Below are 21,248 nucleotides of genomic sequence, written 5' to 3'. Positions count from 1 at the left end.
ACATTCTAATAATTGCATTTATAATTTAGTTAATATTCATATTTTGAAACTATCTCGTGTGTAGATATCCATGCATGTACTCACGTGTGTTTTTTGGGACAAAAATTCTAAAGTGGTTCCATTCATGTCTTAGGTCTCCCAATAGATTGTAAGTAGCTTGGAGATTGACATTGTGTCTTTTGTGCCCTTTAGAGGAGGCTCCATACATTTGTAGAATTGACTTGAATTTTTATAGAAAATGCATGTAACAAGCCGGCGCCGTGGCTCAATAGGCTAATCCTCCACCTTGTGGCGCCGGCACACCGGGTTCTAGTCCCGGTTGGGGCGCCGGATTCTGTCCCGGTTGCCCCTCTTCCAGGCCAGCTCTCTGCTATGGCCAGGGAGTGCAGTGGAGGATGGCCCAGGTGCTTGGGCCCTGCACCCCATGGGAGACCAGGAAAAGCACCTGGATCCTGGCTCCTGCCAGGATCAGCGCGGTGCGCCGGCTGCAGCGGCGGCCATTGGAGGGTGAACCAGCGGCAAAAGGAAGACCTTTCTCTCTCTGTCTCTCTCACTGTCCACTCTGCCTGTCAAAAAAAAAAAAAAAAAAAAAAAAAAAAAAGAAAATGCATGTAACTTCTAACAAATTGATAATTATCTCTTTTGTTTGGGCAGTATTACTTAGCGCTATTAAATGATCCCAAGGTATATTGTTAACACTTGAGGAAGACATTTACATGCTGGGTGCCTAGTAGGGTTAATGTATTATGCACCCAAGTCCCCATGCTCCAGTATAAGAAAATCCTTCTAAGCCAAGAGGTCATTAAGAAAACATAGTCCCATCATAATGTCATTTTCCCCTTAATTTTCTGATTACTTACATTTGGTTTGGTCCTAATTATGAATACCTTTAATTGCTTTATCACAGCGATGATTAACTGTGCCCAAGTCAAAGCCCTTTGAAAGAGGACAATTCCTTCTAATGGCTGTGCATGAATATTACAGAATAGAGATTTTCCAGCTTTCAGAAGGCAGGCTGGTTAGCTCTCTTAGGGTTCTAAAGAATGTCTCCCTAAAAAACCCAGGAGCAGTTTCCGTTCTGAGCTTTTCAGAACTGGAACACAACCCTTGGAACTGTACTTTTCCCCAGCACATTATGACCTGCTGCTTTATTTATGTGCATCATTTGCCAGAAGATAATATTGGAGATACAGTATATACCAACTGTTCTCTAAAAAAGGTAAATTTTTTTAAAAAATGCACTTTGAGATCCTGGCTATGTTGGCCTCCACTGTTCTCCACTTCTGTTTGTAAAATAGTGATAACTCAAAGTTTGCATGTTTCTTAAATTATAAAGTTTCAAATAGAAACTATGGAGGATTTCTTGTTGAAATGCTTGGTAGTTACCAGCCTCCGTTTTAAACAGTATTTAAGAGGTAGTAGATATTGATAAAGGTGATTTTGTTTCATTTTTAAATGAAAGTGCCAATGTCAATCTTAAGCTATAATAGAAAGAAAACCCTGAGTTTGTGTCTTCTCATTGTTATTTAAACATTTTAGTTTTAAATTTGCAAACCAAAAACGGTGAGGTAGTAATACAGAGTCCCCATATGTTCCTCCCGCCACTTTGCTTATTAGCATCTCATTATCAGCATCTCTGCGGCAATTAAGGAACCACACCCAACTTCCCCTAGTTTTTTTCTTTTTTTTTTTTTTTTAAACCAAACTCCTTTTATCCCTTCCACCCCTCTGGTAATATTAAGATTTAGCTTCTATAAAATGTACAGGTTTTGAGGTTTTTATTTATTATGAGAACAAGTCATTTTCATTTAAATTAAGCACCTGGCATTATTTCGATGTTTTGGAAACCAGACCATTTTGCTCTATTAAACATTATATCCATTTTATGTTGTTTTTGAAAATATCTGTTCATGTATCAGTCACAGTGACACAGATCATCCAGGAATCTGATTGGTAGAATTCACGTCAATCACTCCCTGGGCTTTCTTCGGGGTGGGTTCTGGTCAGGCAATGCTGCTCCCATGTTGTGGAGAAACCATCACAGAAGCATGGTTACAGATCATCTCCCACAGTGCATTTTCTTCTCGTGCTAATTTTCCCTGTTAAACTACGTACGTCAATACGCAGTTGCCCGTCACTGCTTTAGATACTGCACTGTTTCTACTCTGTGGACGTTAAAAGAAAACTTGGTATTTTGGAGCTGAAGAAACGACACTGGTGTTTTAAGTTTCTCTTGGTAGATTTTGGTAACCAAGAGCGATGAAGCAGGTATGTTCCTGGAGTGTTGCAAGTGTGCAATGATCCTTCGCTCTGCAGTTTGAAACCCACTGAAGTCTAACCAGTGCCTGGGAGCACACGCAGCAGGGCGGCAGCAGACGCTCCCCAGCAGAGCGACAGTCAGGTCTAGCAGAACGTTCAGCTGTGGGGCCAGGACAGAAAAGCTGACATCCAGATGCCACTGCTTTGGAAATCTTATCTGGAGTTGCACATATGGATCCCGCATCTGCTCGGGTTATGCCACCAGTCAGCATCCAAATTGACACAGCTAGGACGGCATGAATAGACAGAAGCATGGGTATGTGTCTGGAGCTTTGTTCCAAGACAGCTGTCAAAGACAGAGATGCTGATCTTCTGAAAGCAGCTAATTTTAAGAAGACCGCTCTGGGCACTTAGAGTGATAGGTTTGGAGCAGCCATGATGATTTTCATCCCTGAATGTCCCTTGGAGAAGGAAGCTGTAGTGAGGAATGTTAGATGTGTGGGTTTGTACCTGAGCACACGTGGGACTGCAATTTTGAGGACAGTCTCTTAATGCTCAGGGAAAGTTAGAGCCAAAAAAATTATTGGCAATGCTTTAAATCAGTGCATGGTAAAAGGCTCTGGGTATACTTACTCTACCATAGAAATGTAGCTAACAAATCTGATAGTGACAATAAACAGTTTCCCCCTCTTCCACCTGAAAACCAGAATAGAGGCTCAAGTTCATTAACTGTACTTGCCTTTCAGAAAGTTCTTTTCTTATCTCATCATAATGGTCCCAATAGCAAACTGAATGATTGGCTATAAACAATTCACCTTTTCATCTCTTTCATCCCCCAGAATCCTGACAAAAAGAATAGGTTTATCTCTTGCTATTATCTCAAGTTAGTATCTGGAACAGCAGTGACCAATGGGGAAGTATATGTATTGGAGTCCAATTTATATATCTACCTTCAGTTTCAGCCATTTGTTTATGTACCCTTCTATCTTTATTGAAATCACCAATTCTGGATGGTAACAGGTTAGGAATAAGAGAAAAAAATGGTTTGTCATGTCTATTCTTTTTTTTTTTCTCTGTATTGGGAACCCATTTATCAACTCTCTTGGAGAGTTTTGCTAATACTATGTTTCTTTTTTAAAGATTTATTTATTTGAAATATATGGTGACAGAGAGAGGAAGAAATAGAAACGGAGTGAGAAAAATCTTCCATCCATTGATTGTTGATGTTGTTGGCATTTGGGGAGACAGTCTGGGCCACGTCAGGCCAAAGCCTGCAGACCGGAAGTCCATCCAAGTCTCCCACATGGATAGAAGAACCCAAACACTTGAGCTGTCAACCTCTGCCTCCCAGGCACATTATCAGGGAGCTGTATTGGGAACATGGAGTAGCTGGGACTTGAACCAGGCGCTCCGATATAAGATGTGGTAGCTTAATTGTTGCACCACAGTCCCCACCCCAAGTTGCTATGTTCTTCCATGTATTGCTATGATAACTTTCTAGTTATAGAAATGTTTACAAGGCTTTAACATTGTTATGAAAGTTCACAAATTTGACAAGATAATGTTTGGCGTTAACCAGAATCAAGTGGGCATCCTCACACGGTATTTGTAAGTATTCCAAGAACTCTTTTGCAAGTAGATAATTTAGCACAGAAAGTATGCAATTTTAGTGTTAGTGACACTTCTAGATCATTCTTAGATATGCTCTGTCCATGTTGGGTATGGCCAAGGTTGTGGTATTCCCATTGATCTAACTGATAAAACCAGGGTTGGTTGAGTCTGGCCCCTGGAACTTACTTTTTTTTTAATTTAATTTATTTTTTTTATTTGAAAAACAGAGAGGTCTTCCATCCACTGGTTCACTCTCTAGATGGCCGCAATGGCCGGAGCTGCACCCATCCGAAGCCAGGAGCCAGGAGCTTCTTTCGGGTCTCCCATATGGGTGCAGGGGCCCAAGGACTTGGGCCATCTTCTACTGCTTTCCCAGGCCATAGCAGAGATCTGGATCAGAAGAGGAGCAGCCGGGATTAGAACCGGTGCCCATATGGGATGCCAGCGCTTCAGGCCAGGGCTGTAACCCACTGCACCACAGCACCAGCCCCTGGAACTTACTTTTGAAATACTTTCATTGAAATGAAGGGAACAATGTGGAACTAGGAGCTCAAATCACTTGCTTCTCAAGCTAATGTAAGACCTGGGCTTTATAATTTTGACTCTGCCCTAGCCCAGAGTTTCAGACATACTCATACACCATTTGTACCCCGAGTTTGGTCTGTGCAACATCAGACCAGTTGTGATAATTTTAACCTCAAGGTTATATGACCAGGAATATCCTGCCCCAAAGGGGCCTGACTGGCCAGGTTTCACAAAGGAAGCTTGGGTATTTGAGCTTGGATGCTTAGGGTAGCACTGGGCCCTGGTGTGGAAAAAATACATTCTCTCCTCAAACTCCACCTCCCGTGCTGCTAATATTCAGTTGCCTGGAGCTTACCCAGGAGAACTTCAGTGCTGCTGTCCAGCCATCATTCAGTTATCCATTTTTCTGGGCTGAAGGTGCGTTACTTCATGGGAAGATTATCCCAGGATGTCTCATGCACCCTAGGATGGGCTTCATTCAGATCAGACACCCGGATGTACAAGTGTAGCAATCCAGGGCCACCTGTATTTGTTCCAAAGTCCTACATAGAAGGCAAGAGAATAGTGGGAAAGTGGTAATGCCAGTGTAGGCTCCCATTGCAGTCCCCAGAGTGAGATTTTGGAGTGGTGGTGGGTCTCATATCATAAGGGCTTCTCAGTGAAAGGATGGTTTATTCATTATTTCCCAAATTAAATACTAATCCATCAGACATGCATTTATATCATTGTTTCATGAGTTTTGGACCCTGCAAGGAGATGCTGTAAATACCAAGAAATAGTCATGGTGTTTGTTCTTGTGGATTTCTTCTGTCAGGCTAAAGAGGCAAATATAGAAGTAAATAATTGTGATAAAATTCAACAGGAACAAAATGTGACTTGTGGAAGACTTAAAGAATGAAGGAATATTCAGGAACCATCTAAGAAGGCTTGAATTCTACCTTGTAGAATGGAAGATATGCCATAGGTGGTGTGACCTTGAACAGACCTCTGTGATTGGTTGATGTTACCTAGTGGAGAAAGATAGAATGACACCCAGGTGGAGAGAAGGGTGTAATCAAATGGCCAGGGTTTGGCAGAGATATAGTAAATGGTCCTGTGTGTTTACAGTGTGTTGACTGTGGAAAAGTTGGCATTGGCATTCTGTTCATTTTGATTCGGAAAACTTTTATTATTGAGTATTTATTTTATGCTAGCATGGAGCTGGACTCTGGGAATACTAATGAATGATACATCCCTGCTTCCAAAGAATATATGGAAAAAATCATGGAAAATGTATATTATGTAAAAAAAAAAAGTGTGCATGGATTTGAAGTTTTTATCTTTTAATTCCACTTTTCCACAAGCCTTTCAAGGTATATTCATTTTATAGAGGTGTAGAAATTCACAGGGATTTCCATGTGGTGGGTAGAGGGGCAGGAGATGAGTTTAAAAAGAATATCAAGTTGAGACCAAATGTCAGTGCTTAAGGTTTGGGTTTTACCCTCAAGGCAGAGGGAGGACCCATGAAAAAGTTGGAATTAGGAGGTTTGACTGGGATTTCCATGGCAGGTGAGTAGAGAAGAAAAGAGAAAAATGAGAGCTGGTGGAACAGTCAGGCTGTGGTTGAGATAGTCAAGAGCATGGTGATGAGGCTTGGCCTGGAGATATTAGTGAGCCTGTAATGGGGAAGGAGCTAGAGATATTTCAGAACCAAGAACCTTACACTTGCTCCTTACAGTTGCTGAAACTAAGGCATAGAAGAGGAGCTCATTCAAATTCATAGAGATAGCAGTTTGTAGCACTGAAATCTGCACAAAGGCAACCTCCTATAAAGACTGCTTTCCATGATACTGGCTAAGTTTTAAAGTGGAAGGTCTTCACTCTGTCTGTTTCATAGGGGTGATGTGAATGCAATGATAAAATCCATGGAAAGCCCTTTGCACTATGCCTACAAATAGTAAGGGCTTCAGACCTGTTACTTTTATTACTGTTTTCCTCATTACCATTGTTGTGACTTTGTCCATTGTCTGACTGTTCTGGGAAAAGTCACCTCTGGCTATGCTGTAGACTCTTGGGCTCTATATAGCTAACTGCACAGTTCCTGCAAAAGGTACAGTGAGTGTATGGTGTCATGTGAGATACATGATGCACTTCTGGCAAAACTTTGCAGGAAGTTAATTAATAATAGCACTTGAAAACAAGTGAGGGCAAGCATTTGCCCCTAGCAGTTAAGCTCCTCGTTGGGAGGAGTGCAACCCACATCAAAGTGCCTGGGTGATGGGTGAGAGTGCTGTCTCTGATCCCAATTCCAGTTTCCTGTAAATGTGCACCCTGGGAGGTAGCAGGTGATGACTCAAGTAATTGGGTCTCTACGATTCACATGAGAGAACTGGCTTGTGTTCCTGGCTCCTGATCCTATCCTAGCATTTGGGGAGTGGACACTGTCTTTCTTCTCTCTGCCTCTCAGAAACAAAAAGGAAATGCATGATCATTGTCAGATCATGTGGAACATAAAAATGTTGACCATGAAGACCATGTAAACAATAATGTATGATTCTTTTAAGTTTTTTTTTTTTTTTTAAATTGCAAGGCAAAGAGACTCAAGGAGAGACAAGGGTGAGAGAGAGAAACAGCTTCCATTCCATTTGGTTTGCTCCCCAAATTCCCCCAAGGGCCAAGGCTGGGCCAGAACCACAGCTGGAGTTTGGGAATTTGATCCGGATCTCCCACATGGGTAGCAGAACTCCATTGCTGGACCCATCACTGCCGTTCAAGAGTCTGAAGGAGCAGGCAGCCAGGGCTAGGCATTGAACCCAGGCTCTGATGGGGTTATGGGCATCTTAGCTGCTGGTCTAAATGTCTGGTCCTAAGGGATTCTTAATAGTAACCAAGTCATTGCTCTTTAAATACTTTTAAAACCAACTTTCCCTTGAGGGAAACAGAAGTTGTAGTGGGAATGTAATCAGGATAATACAAAGGTACTTCAACAAGTTCATTAAACAATGAAATTGAATGATGTTCATTTTTGGTGCAATAGTTTTGAAATTCACAATTGTTTTTTGATAATCCATATTTTCCATGAACTTTTTGAAGAGACTTCATTTGCTGGCCATCCTAATTATCCCATAATAATTAAGTTACTAGAAATTAAACTTTATGTTATGTTTTAGGCTTGACCTTGTAAGTGAAAGAACTACACAAGCAGGTTCTCTTCTTTCCTCAGTCACTTGCAATGTGTTATTTGCAGCTCTCAGCTCTCTCATATCTTCTTGAACATTTTTATTTATTCATTGGTTTAACAAAGAGTGAGGTAGGGAGGAAGGGGGAGGAGAGAGAGGGAGAGGGAGAGGGAGGGAGAGACAGGGAGAGAGAGAGAGGGAGTAATAGGGAGAGAGAGGGAGAGAGAGAGAGAGGGAAAGAAAGGAGAAAGAGAGACTAACTCTTCCTATCTATTGGTTCACTCCCCAGGGACTGAGCTGAACCAAAGCCTGAAACTGGGAATGCATTCCTAGTCTCCTCTGTGGGTGGAAGGGACCTAATCACTTGGGTCATTACTGCTGCTTTGTAGAGTCTGCATGAACAGGAAGCTGGGATCGGGAGCCAGAAGCAGGCAATGAACACAGGCACTCTGATATGAGGAGCTGGTCTTAATCACCAGATCAGAAACCTCCAAATGCAGCTTTCCTATCTTGTAGGGCTTCAGTGAGTCCATTAGGGGTCGCTGCTTGGGGATGAAGCCACAGCTTTAATTGTATTGGGAAAATTTTAGGAGTACATATAGATGAAACAAAGAGGTTAAATTTATCCTGATTCTTCCTCTTGAAAGAATAAGCTTAATTTTTTCATTTAATTTTATACCTAAAATGTGATTTGCTCCCTTCTATGAAATATAACAATTGCTCAGGATTTTTGTAAATCAAATACAAATAATTTTTGAGTGAGGCCTGTTTCCTTTTTGTGTGTTCATACTTAGTGCTTGTAAAATTCCATTATGTTTTGACTTGAACATTAAATATTACCTTGAATATACGCTTCCCAGCCGTCGCATTCTGATAGTGACATATTGTACTGTTTGAAGGGTGTCATATGGTCATCTGTCAGCTGAATGTTGTTCCATGGTAAGAATTTTATTCTTCAGATGTCATCTAGAATGCCTCCTGTGTGTGTGTGTGTGTGTGTGTGAGAGAGAGAGAGAGAGAGAGAGAGAGAGAGAGAGAACAACAGTATAACAGTATTCACAGAATCTGGATGGGAGTAAATTGGAGATGGGTAATATTGAACTAAGCATAGTGGAAATGGGTTAATCCATTAAGACTACAGTTGCTGTATAATAAAGATGAAAATTGTTATATTTCTGATTGTAAATTTGATGTAATTGGATTTTAGTACCTATTTCTCCCTCTCTCTTGTCAAGCAGACAAGGTTGAAAACAGGATTACTCATAGTAATGGGGTAGGAAGAGGGTTGCCTCCGTGCTAAGGACTGCAGTGTTGGAAAGGGGAGAGATGCTGGCTTACTGTCTTTGGTAAGTGCAGTAAGGACGAAAGTGCTAGAAAAAGAAGAGTCTTGTTTCGGAATAGTTTAGCGGTCAATATTTCTATCAGCAATAATTCTTTCAGCAGGAATTAACATGCTGGCCTTTATCCAAAGACACCTCATCCCCCTATTACATTATAGATCTGATCCAGCTGTGGCTGCTTTGTTAGAGAGAGATGAGGGCAAGACTAACAGCCAATCTATAGGGTGTTCTGCACCACGTGTGGGCACAATGGGTGTTTTCCCTGTAAATGCATTTTCTTGTACTTTAATCTTTTTCTGGAATATATGTAGAATTTTGTGGATGTGTTATGCTCCTGGCTCTAAAATGTGGGGATAAGAATACTGACTGACACATCTGTGTTTATAGATTACATTGCATTTTTAGGATCTAGAATGTAAAATTAAGAAAAGAAGAGTGACACCTGGGTTTTTATTTTTTAATTTTACCACTGTGTTTAATTCCTGAACTCCACTGAGATTGTAATCATTGCATCCCTCCCATCTTTTGAAATTGATTTTTTTTTATTTGACAGGCAGAGTTATAGACAGTGAGACAGAGAGAGACAGAGAGAAAGGTCTTCCCTCCATTGCTTCACTCCCCAAATGGCGGCCACAGCCGGCGCTGCGCCGATCCAAAGCCAGGAGCCAGGTGCTTCCTCCTGGTCTCCCATGCAGGTGCAGGGGCCCAAGCACTTGGGCCATCCTCCACTGCCCTCCCGGGCCACAGCAGAGAGCTGGACTGGAAGAGGGGCAACCGGGACTAGAACCCGGTGCCCATATGGGATGCTGACGCCGCAGGCGGAGGATTAACCAAGTGAGCCATGGTGCTGGCCCCTGAAATTGATTTTTAAATAAAGTTTGCTTTTATTTATTTGAATGGACAGCAGGAGAAAGAGAAGGAGGGAGTGGGAGAGGGAATACACAGAGAGAGGTCTTCCATCCTCAGGTTTACTCCACAAATGCCAAAGCTAGGAGCAAGGAACTCCAACCAGGTCTGCCAAGGGGTGACAGGGACCCTGCTACCTGAGCCATTACCTGCTGCCCCTCGGAGTGCACACTAACGGGGAGCTGGATCGAAGTGAAGCCAAGACTTGATTTTAGGCACTCCCGTATGGGATGCACACATCCTAAGCAGAAGCTTAACCAGCTGGATTAAAACACCTGTGCCACCACCCCCCCCTCCCCAACCAACCTTTTTCAACTTAATTAAGCATATCCTAGTCCCTTAACAACAAGCATTGAAGAGGTACTCTGGATGTCCGTGCTTTCTTTACCTGTGTGCACCACTTGCAGATGGTGTCCTTCAGCTGTCCTGACCATTCACACTCCTTTGAACTGCACAGTGTCCATCAAGGTAACAGGAAGAGCAATGCTAGTGCACAGTAATCTGAAACAAAGTAATACCAAAGCAAATAATCAAATATTTAGAAACACGAGTCGGCATTTAAGCAGAGGGGATGCAGAAGTACATGTACTTTGGCCTGTTTCTTAATTCACCATCAGTATTATTAACTTGATGTTTCATTCAGAGTCAGACTGTCTTAAAGGCCCTTCTAATGTTCGATTAGGAGGAAGGAGTTGGGGAGAGAGATGGAAGGAGGGAGGGAGGGAGGGCGGGAGGGAAATGGAGAAAGGAGTACTTTTTTTTTTTCATGCTAAGAAGATGTGTTGAAGTTTTTATGGCTAGAAATAGAAAAACCAGGAAGACCAGTGGTACCAACCTTGTACTTATTCCTCTGGTTGCCATGTTGTTCTTTTGAGCGCCTCTGGAAATTCAGGGACATATTCACCCTTGGGTGTACTGATGACACTGGAAGGTCTTGCATCAAACCCTCAGATTTACTTCATCCCAAACGTTCCATAACTTAAAAATGGCTCATTGAATTTCAAATGAATAAGACAATAGTTTGTATTGATGAAGATGATCCCTTTATTGAATGAAAACATTTTCTAATAAGTCAGCAACTGAAACATTTCTCTAGCTGAATTTTCAAATTACAGTTGACATTTTCAGTTTAAAGAACCCAAGTTAAAATGACTGCAACTGTCAAAAGATCATGTTTACTGGAAAGTATAACTATTCGAATAGAGGGATTATCTGAATAATAATATGTAGTTAAATAATTCACACACATATATGTGTGTGTGTGTATACGTATATAATCAGCTCCAGGATATACCAGGGAGAGAGAGAAAATTTAGTTACTCTTGGAGCCAATGGAAATAGTCAATTTTCAGAGTTGTGGCTGAATTATTAGAGATTTCTGTGTTATAAATGGCAAAAGAAGGGCCCCCTCGCCTATGTGGTAGTGTTGTCAGGGACCTAATATATAGTTAAATAATAATAAATAGTTAAAGGATGTGAGGGGAACAACATCTCTTGTCACATTTTCCACCTTTTTCAGAAGTGAAAACTAGCTCATTTTTCCGGCCCTTAAAACTACCCCCTGGATTATAAAATGTGTTGATTTAACAAATATAAAACAGAAAAGGAAAGGGTTAATATTTATTGATCATTTATCAGATACTCTGTAGCTGGGTTCATGATGTTCAGAACCTTCCAATGAAATAGCTATTAGCATCCTCAGCTTCTCAATAAAAGAAGAAGAGCTCAAGGTCACTCAACTCATTAAAGAAGAAAGTAGCAGTTGCATTTAGGTCTGTCGTATGCAAGTGATTGTGCTTCTTAAGTTTCACATGTCAATCTTAGTGTAATCAGGGTAACACAATAGTAAGAGAAATACTGAAGTCCAGAGATGAACTAAGAATTTATCAGTGTAAGACTTGTTAATAGCACCTTTTTTTTTTTTTAATTGTAGAACACAGTTTGCTGTTTTATGTTGTACTATTTCCACATGTCCAGGAGACCTGGGAACTCCCTAGAAGCTAACAATTGAAATAATGTGATAATGTGTGTTTGAGTAGTATCTGCCAGAATAAATGCAGATTTTACATTTTTACCACCTACATCATCTTCTGTTTCACTTCCAGTTTTGTGCAGTTGAATTTTGCCTTATTCGACTCAATATTTTTCCTTCCTCTGCTCACCCTATGCCTTCTCGATTAATAGGCTATGAACTAAAAAAAAAAAAAAAAAAATAGGCTATGAACTTGGAACCTGGAGGTTGACAGCAGAAAATGACCTCTCTCACGGCCATGGCTGTTGGTTGTGATTTGCTGAGTGATTTTAGGAAATAATGTTGGCTGGGGTGAGCTCCTCTCACAGATATCAAATCTACCACTGAGGACCACATTTTGTGATTGGTTTTGATATTAATTCCTTTGTCTAGGACACAAATCTGTTTGTTCAGAGTCACTGCATTTCTTTTCTAAATTGTTTCATGATAGGTAGCATGACAACATTTTGTGAGTGTTGAGGGCGGTGAGAAGTGAGAAAGTAATGGCTAATTAGAGGATCATGAATAAAATGTGCCTCTGTGAAGTTGTTTCACTTAACTTTGGGGCATTATTAGATGTTGACTTCCTTGATCATCAAAATCAAGGACCCATCAAGCTGGGGTCATCCTCTTGGCTGATAATTTTTTTTAAAGAGGAGGACTCCTTAGGTAGGTAGTTGAATAAAGGAATAAGGATGTGCTACAAAAAGGAATGTGAGTAATGAGAATTTCTATGAATGGCGTACTCCAGCCAGAGGAGAGGGAGCATCCTCAAGGCTGCCTTGCCCTGTGCGGGTGCTCTTGGAATGTGAGCCCCTTTCCTGAGCCCCAGTGCCTTCCGCTTCCAGGCTGCTGCAAGGCACATCCATTTAAGGTGTACACTCTTCCTTCCCTGTTCCCAAAACCAGGAAGAGAGAGAAAGCTTTATGTACTCATGGAAACAGAGTCAATTTTCAGGGTTGCGGTTGAATTATTAGAGATTACTGTGTTATAAATGGCAAAGGAAGGGCCCCCTCGCCTGTGTGGTGGTGCTGTCAGGGACCCCGCAGCTGCTGGCTCAGTTCATGATGTATTATACTGCTAGCATTTCAGAGTTCTCAGGGGATCTCTGGTCCTACCATAAGGTCAAGAGTTAACTACTTGTATTTTAGCTGTGTACTGCTATCAATACTGCTCCTATGGAAACCTCACTTGACGTCATTTTTGAATCTTTGTGACTGTAGCCAAGCTTTAGTAAAAGTCAATAAGAACATTAGATTGTTGTCTATATCATGACTTGCCACTTCCTGCCAGCCATCTCCCAATTCATTAGTAGAGAGTTTTGGAACTCCTGCTAGATTATTTATGCAGTCAATAGCAAAGCTTGTCTGCATTCATAATTGTTTGATTTTATGGCCTCTTCTTTAAACAAACATTGTCTATGGTAATGTGATGCCCTGATGGATGGGAAAGGTTTTGTCTGTGAATATCATTTAGATAATTAAAAATGACAGATGAAATCGCCCGCTGTCTTGACCTGTACTTTGTTCCCTCAGTGATGCTGAAGAGATGCTGATTGCTGTCAATCAAAACCCATTGGAGGTTTGTAAATTCTGGCTGCTGTGAACTCTGACCCCCACTGTTGATCTGCAATAGATAATAACCTTGAAATTCTATTAGAATTTAAAAACAGTTTTACTAAAGGGGCACGGTATATATTTCTTTTCCTTTAGAACAGTTACTTCATGTCACTCTTTACAGTATCCAGAATTAAAGTAAAATACAGTGTTTAGCAAAGCTTAATGGACCAAATCAGAGCCAAGATCTAATTCTATAATCCCAAACTCCTGATTAGAATTTCTTTTCCTCTGCCTTGTCCGGTTCAGTAACACGTAAGCTTTAGCTGGTTCACTGACTGTTAATGGTCAGCATTTCTTTTTCTAGTTCTTACTAATTCTGTTGCTGAATGAATTATTTCCATGCTAGCGTGATCTTCCTGTGTTATATTTTCTTCCATATTTATCCTATAAATGTTTTAAGCTGCTTTTCCCCAAGCCCAGAGAAATGCAGCAACTAGGATTATAAAGGCAGTAGAGATCCAAAGGCCAGTGTTTATGCCCAACATTCTCAACAAACATCCTCAAAACCTTGGGTCAAGAGATCAAGTTGGTAAATGCATTTGCCTTGCAAATCGTTTTTTATCATTACCCAGATGCTTAAAATATATTCAGAAGACCCAGCGGTGTTTAAAATATGCATGCAGGTGAATAGTGATGGGAGTGAGGAGGAGAGCAACCACATTTATCAATATCAGAATCGTCAAACTCGCTAACAGCAAAAAATCGTTAGCAAATCCTACAGGCTAGAAAATTAGAACAATTAGGCTGTGACACTTTTTAGTTCTGTAGCAAAAGTGGGTAATAGCAGGAGCACTGTAGTAAGAGAATTGCAAATACAAGGATCTCTTCAAAGGTAATTGAAGTAGTATTGGCTTTCCTACTAGAGAAACTTCTTCAGAGTTTAATGAATTTATGAAGGGCCGTATGAAGCGTTATTATCATTGTTTTGCATTTTGTAATCAGCACATACTTTAAAATAATATTAGTTCTGTTGGTGCCTCCATGACAATGGAAAACAAATATTATCATTTATATTTGGCAGTTGACAAAAGTATCTGGAGCATAATTCCTACTGTAATTTTGAGGGTGTTTATCCGCAATAGAGCAGTAACCGTGTAGGGATAACACTACTTTCTAGCTGAAGTTTTATTGTTAACATTGGCAAATGAATTCTTTCAAAGCATTGCCACCTAGGAAAAAGCTATTATTGCCTGATAAAAGCAATGACATGGTAAATATAAATGTGCATGCATACATATTTTTTCAAGTGTCCTTAAAACCTTAATCCAATTCCTCCTTTGCTGTCTCTCCTCCCTTTTCTCTCAAGTCCCCGAGGATGGCCCATTCCTCTGATAGTCTGGCATCCATTATATATCGACTTATTACTGCTTTCATTTATTCATTCATTTACTCAATCATTCGTTTTTGCATTCATTAAACAAGCATTAATTAAAGACCATTTAGTACCAGGCACTTTTCATAGCACTAATTATTCTGCGTTTTCCTCTTATCTCCCGAGATAAATTATAAGCAAATAAACTTGAAGAGCCTGCCGTTCCTTCACAGACCAGGTGCCTCCTGGTTCTGGACGAGTGTCTTTGTGTCTCCTTAGTGGATTTGGCTGCCTCCCTCCCAGCTCCACCCAGAAGGCTCAGGAAGCACTGCATTAACCTCTCACTTGGACTTTGATGCTGAGGGAGTGAGGAGTGAGAACAGGGTACCGAAACATGAACTTTGTTGAGACGAGTAGCTGGCGAATTATGTTGGACCCTGATAAGCATGTGTGGCAAAGTCTATAATGCAGGTTGAATCTCAGCTGACTTGGGTCATAAACACTGCAACTCTGCTGAATTGGGAACAGGATGATACAACGTACAGACTGTGAACCTGAATTGTCCCTGTGCCGTTGACAAAGTCCCGTTTGATTTGATAATAAGAGTTCAGTCTCTGATTCCCTTGACTCTGCTTCCCAGGCTGAAGATCAAACTTGGGTGCTCTCCATTTAAAGAAAATATTTTGATCATCATATTTTAACCTTCTGTATTAAAGAATTCTCTATTGATTCCCAGATCCATTAAGTTTTAGGTGGCAGAACCTTTGTTTGTCTTAGAATAAAATCATTCCACCTTTGCTAATGATTTAATCTTATTTCACAAGATAGATTTTCATTTAAGCTACAAAAAAAAAAAAAAAATCCTCGCTGTTCCTGGACCCTCAACGTTCACAAATCATGCAGAGTCTCCTAAACAATAAATGGCTTGATAGGGGAATTTTGTGCACATTTTCATTTTTTCCATTTTCTTTTGGAACTTCTTATGATATTTAAGATACAGTTGGAAGGATTTCAACAGAACTAACTACCCTATATTCGCCATATATATTATGCATAGATTAATCTATCCCGTGAAAACTGGCACCTGTGTGATCCAGCACGTATGGGTATTTTGCAGCATATAAACACATATCATTATGAATATGGTGACCTTATTTATGTCTCACGACTTTCACTTTCCCGTGCAATCTGGACAGAAACATGCAGTGGCAGTGTTGTTATTTTAACGAATTTGCACAGAATAAAGAGAAGAACATCATTCAGATCTGCAGAGAATGATGAGCTTGGCCCTGAGTCGAGAAGGCACCTTTTCACCCTTTAGAAGTCGTTTGCAGTAATGGCATTATGGAGCCCATTTTGACCAAAGTCCTGCCAGTGACAGTGTCAGATCTTAAGCCTGATGCTGACCCAGTTATCTGGCTCTTAGCTCCCAGAAGAGAGATGTATAATGGCAGCTGTGCAGGAAGACTGTTTGCACTCCTGTTTATGAAGCACTTACTAAGTGCTAAGACCCACTCAAAAGCACTTTGAGGTGGACATTATCGCACTTACTCTGTACTGACAATTATTATTCCCATAATTCATAAGGACAAACTGAGGTTCTAAGAGCCTGTATAATTTGCCCAAGTCTCACAGTGGCCAAGCCAAAGAGCTGAAATGCTAGCTTTATTTTTCTGATCCTTCACTCCAAAGTCCTTCCTGCTACTGCCTCTGTCCTGGGCTCTTGCTTCCAGCTGCTGTGTTTACCATAGTAGCACATCTGCCTGTGGCCGAGCACACACTTGGTCAGGTATCTTTGATGCCAGCTCTAAGAGCATCCAGTTCTACACAGACAAAAACAGATACATAGGTCCTCTGGTAATCTAACTGAATTCAATCTATTTGGGGGATAATTTTTGTTTGGCTTCATTTTACAAAGTTCAGCCAAACTGATTTATGTGGGGCCTCCAATTATCTCTCCAGTACATCAGTGCCAAAAATCCTGTTAGGGAAATGTTCTTCTCATGTCTACCTCTCAGGGAGGGATGATTAAGAAAAATCAACTTCTAGTGGCAGCTGTGTCTCAGAAAAAGAGGTTTTCCCTACCTGATTACCCCGTTGTTTGGAGGATAGTTGCTTGGAGAAGAGTCTCATTTCCCAAAGATTAATAATACTAAAGAACGTTAAATGAAGCAAACAGCATGCCACACTGTGCAGAACCCCAGTTGAAACCACACTGTCCAATTCCCCTCTGCTATTGGGAAGGTAATTACTGAAGCTTTGTTCCTGTGAAGTAAATGAATTTTGAATCCTCTGTATATTTAATTATTCAAAACTGAACCTTTGTTATCTTCTTAAAAAAAAAAAAGTGCAGGTAAGCCCCGTGGTATGTTGTGAGTACTAATTACTTCTTCAAATCTCATCACTGTTTTAACCTGCTCTTGGTAATATGCCTTAGGAGTTACTTTGATTTATTAGCATGCTTGTGTAAAATGGGTGTATAATAAGGATGTTTATTTTGCCCGTCTACTTCCGGTTTAGCATTGGCTTTCTAGTTGTCTCCAAATGTCTTCTGACCTTAAATAGGCACTGACTTTTTAAGATTGGTGATCTAGATTGAAAAGCGCAAATCCATAAAATACAGCGAGTATTTTGCTGGTGAGGAGTGCCCCTCTCTGCTTTGTAAATGGCATTTTTACTACCTCGTTATCTGCATGCAAGTGTTGATTGTTGATTTTGAAGAGATTGTGAAATGGTTTCAGATTACCAAAGTTTATTTAGGCACATAAACTCTCCATGTGAGTACCAAGTAATTTTTTTTTTTAATTTTAAGGGGCTCCTGAGGTTATATTTTACAGCAATGTGAGAATTAATTGTGACAGTAAAGATAGGATTACAGCCTGTCACACTGTGCCACTGTGACAATTGGCTCTCAGCTGTCGGACCATTCATTTGTTAGAACGTTGAGAGTTGGAACTTGGCCTGTAACTGAAAATGGACCCTTCCTGAGGTTGGTTATGAAAGCAGATGACACAGCATAAGGAGGTTTGTGGGTGGAAGATAACTGTACAGTTCAAGAATGTACAGTTGGATCTCTGTGAGCAGTTTTAGCTTTCTTGTAAAAGATGTCTGAAAGGGGACTCTTGTCCAAACTCTGCCATGCGCTTGGTTTTATGGAGTGGGGATGAACTTTTAAAATAAGTGCATTGTTCGTGGAGAGAGTATGGCATTGCAGGCAGCAAGATCAAAGGGATCTCTTTCTCTGGGAACCTGGAGTGTTTGTGTCTTCCAGTAGAACGAGGAAGGCAGACAGGGATTCCCTGAGAGTGTGCAGGCTGTTTCTTCAAGTGCAGCAAGGGGGATGAGGAAAAAGGCTCCATTAAACTTTCAAAGAGACAGGGGAGTCAGACAGGCTGGTTCAGCACTCCCCGCTCTGCAAAAGTGCAAGAGCTCTCTCCATTGCTGTCTCTTGACCTGTGGATGGAAAACCGCCACATGTGATGGGGAAGGGTTACAAAGACAAGCAATCCATTAACTAAATCCTTTCCAAAATAGTAGCCTGCACCCTTGATTTGTTGTAGTTGAGGTTTAGGGGCTTTATTCTTGATCCCACAGAAATAAACCATTTCCTTTCTTTTCTAAGTATTCTTTTTTTTTAATTCACTACCTTTATATGAGGAAGAGTTCTTAATACTCACATTTATCTAAATCTGTATCAAAGATACTGTAAGTGCAGGATGTGGATCCTGGTTTCTAATTCCACTTATTGCATCCTAAGCTCACTCATTAATTAGCTGTGTGACCTTGAGCAAGTCGCTTGAACACACTGTGCCTCAGTTCTCAACTGAAAAACAGAAACAGAATTGAAACCTAAAGCCTAAAAGGAGAAAGAAAAATTGTACTCCTACAGTCAATATACTGTATGCTAGCTGCAGCTATTATTTTTATTAACCAAAATAATTTTGATTGCTTAAGAAATTTGTTGAGGTTTATCAGCAAAAAAAGTACCATTTCTGATAATTCCATGATGTTTTTCATCTTTCAGCATTTGTAAGAAGTTTCTTTATACATTTAAAGACACCTCTGACGGACACAATCTTGAGTGAAATAAGTCAGGTGCAGAAAGAGATGTTGCATGTTCTCACTTTTATGTGCAAGCTAAGAAAATTGATCTCAGAGAAGTAGAAAGTAGAATGGTGGTCACTGGGGTGGGGAAGGGTAGGGAGGACTCAGGAGATGGAGGGAGGGTGGTTAATGAGTACAAGGGTGCAATTAACTAAGAGAAATAACTTCTAGTGTTCTGTTACACAGTAGAGTGACTGTGGTTGACAGCAATTGTATATTTCAAAATAGCTCAGAGAGAGCATTTTGAATGTTCTCAATCCAAAGAAATGATTAGTGTTTGATGTAATGGATATAACAATTACCCTCATCTGATCATTACACATTGTATACTTGTATGGCAGTGTCACACTGTACCCCATAATACGTACAATTATTATGTGTCAATTAAAAATAAGAAAAAAATTAAAACCCAGTTCATTTTACACTAAGTGCCTTTCTAATTCATTATACGCACTTGTGGCTAAAAGGGATAATACCTTGTTATAAGCACTCAGAAACTCCAGAAGTACTCTTTGAATTCCAAACAAAGAAAATATCTTCAGGGACATAACAAGGGTTCACCTGCAAGTGTGGAAATCTTGCTCACACCTTATCTCCATGGAAAATCTAAGTCAAGCCCTGACTTGTTAGGGCCATAGAGAAAAAGAATGAAAAATATTTCTGGCACTCTATGGGTTTGTTTTAAATCAAAATTCTCATGAAATTAAGTAAAGGCTAAGACTGGTGATTGGGTAGAAAATGAGAGGGATAGTCTCACTGTGAAATTGTGCTGCCAGATAAATTAATGGACCTAATTAACAAAACACACAAATGGCTCTAGAAGAATGTAGACCAGAATGTAGATAACATAATCAGAGACATTCTTAGTCCAACTAGAGCACCATTCAACTCTACAGGCCTCTTGCCTGCCGTGGTCCATTCAGTGGCATTTGGAAACATTTTTAATTAGCTGAGCAGTGATGGTGGTGGTGGTGGTGGTGGTGGGGTGTGTGTGTGTATTTGTGTTTCTCCATAGAACATATTTGTCACACCAAGTATTGCATGTCTATGTAGGATTGCAGATTCATCAAAGTTGACCTGAGTTGGAGACCAACCTAAATGCTTTTTGCCCTTTCTCTTCCAGTGCTTTGCTTTTCAGTTGAAAAGAGACTCCCAAGTGGAAGGAAGTAGCCTCATTAGATTTCATTGACATTCGATATTGTAGAATGCGAAATTGTAAGAGGTCTTTTGTAGTTTGTTAGTGAGTTAGCCTTACCGATGCCATTTTCAAGATGTTAGAAAGCTGCTTTTTCCAAATCATTTTCCCTGTCAGAGCCTTATGAAAAACAGGCCTGTGATGTACTTTGCAATATTTGAAATTTAATTGCAGGGAGCAGGCAGATCCAAAAATCGGATTCCCATCATCAAGTGTTGATAGTCAAAGGCCACTAAGGAGAGTGTGGGATGGGGCTGTGCTCTCCTTTGTAAAAGTGTTTTGTTACACTGGCCAGGGACATGTTCCAACCCGTTTCAGGAGCTCCAAGTATATTTCCAGGAAAGGACATACATCCACTTTGTTTCCAGAAAACAGCACTCTGTATCGTTGGGCAGGGCATTGTTCAGTGTGAGATGTTGTAATCTGGTGGGTCCTTTTCTTTTGAGTGCCTTAGGAAAGCATTTCATTACTGATGTCACCGTGCCGTTACCGCTGGCTCTGCTGCACACCCGTGAGCACATTTCATAAGCTGAGTTTCATGATAGGACCTCATGTGCAAGAAGGGTGATATTTTGAAGATTAGATGAGATTTGAGATAGACAGACAGACAGATAGATAGATGGGGTACCACTAAGTACTCAATCAATGTTGAGTACTAGTTTGTTTCTAGTTTGCTACCATTACCTGTTTTTGTGTAGGAACAGTATCACAAAAAGATTCTACCTGCACCAGCTGATAACCCTACACAGTACAGTGAAGAGCACAGAATTGCTCAGCACCTGTCCAGAGGCCCTCACAGATGGAGACACCAATAGGTCTTTGTGGAAACATTCTTCGACACTGTGTAGAAGCAAGACCCAAGCATAGCATGGATTTGGGAATCCATGTATTTCAAGTTCAAAGCTATAAAATTCTTATTAAAAAACAGGAAAGAAAAGAAATGTCATGTCTTCCTGGGTTATGGAAGAGATCACCAAAGGTAAACAGTTACCTAGAAAAGCCACAGCCAGTCTCATATCCACCACCACCTGTGCAGTCTGTTGCCTAGTAGATATTCTAGTAAGGAAGCCCTTTTGTGTGTCTAGCTGAAGTGTTTCTTGATGACTGAGTTAATTTCTACTTTCCTGATACTTGATGTACCTTTCAAAACCAACAGCTGCGTATTTTAGTGGTATCTTCTGTGCTTCAAGGATTCATGCATATTAATC

The 21,248-nt window shown here is 40.5% G+C and overlaps 1 protein-coding gene and 1 long non-coding RNA gene across 11 annotated transcripts in view; both read left to right on the top strand.

Moving 5' to 3' along the window:
* Positions 1-21,248, top strand: part of NPAS3 (neuronal PAS domain protein 3) — a 927,347-nt gene that overhangs the window by 476,259 nt on the left and 429,840 nt on the right. The window lies entirely within an intron of this gene.
* Positions 10,623-21,248, top strand: part of LOC138844542 (uncharacterized) — a 31,187-nt gene continuing 20,561 nt past the window's right edge. Inside the window, exons 1-2 of the long non-coding RNA XR_011380470.1 lie at positions 10,623-11,983; positions 12,016-21,248. The exon at positions 12,016-21,248 is cut by the window's right edge and continues 20,561 nt beyond it. This is a non-coding gene — a long non-coding RNA (uncharacterized lncRNA). The remainder of the gene's footprint in view (positions 11,984-12,015) is intronic.

The sequence above is a fragment of the Oryctolagus cuniculus genome, chromosome 12 (assembly GCF_964237555.1).
Source record: "Oryctolagus cuniculus chromosome 12, mOryCun1.1, whole genome shotgun sequence".
Taxonomy (NCBI): domain Eukaryota; kingdom Metazoa; phylum Chordata; class Mammalia; order Lagomorpha; family Leporidae; genus Oryctolagus; species Oryctolagus cuniculus.
This window is presented reverse-complemented; position numbering and strand designations above follow the sequence as displayed.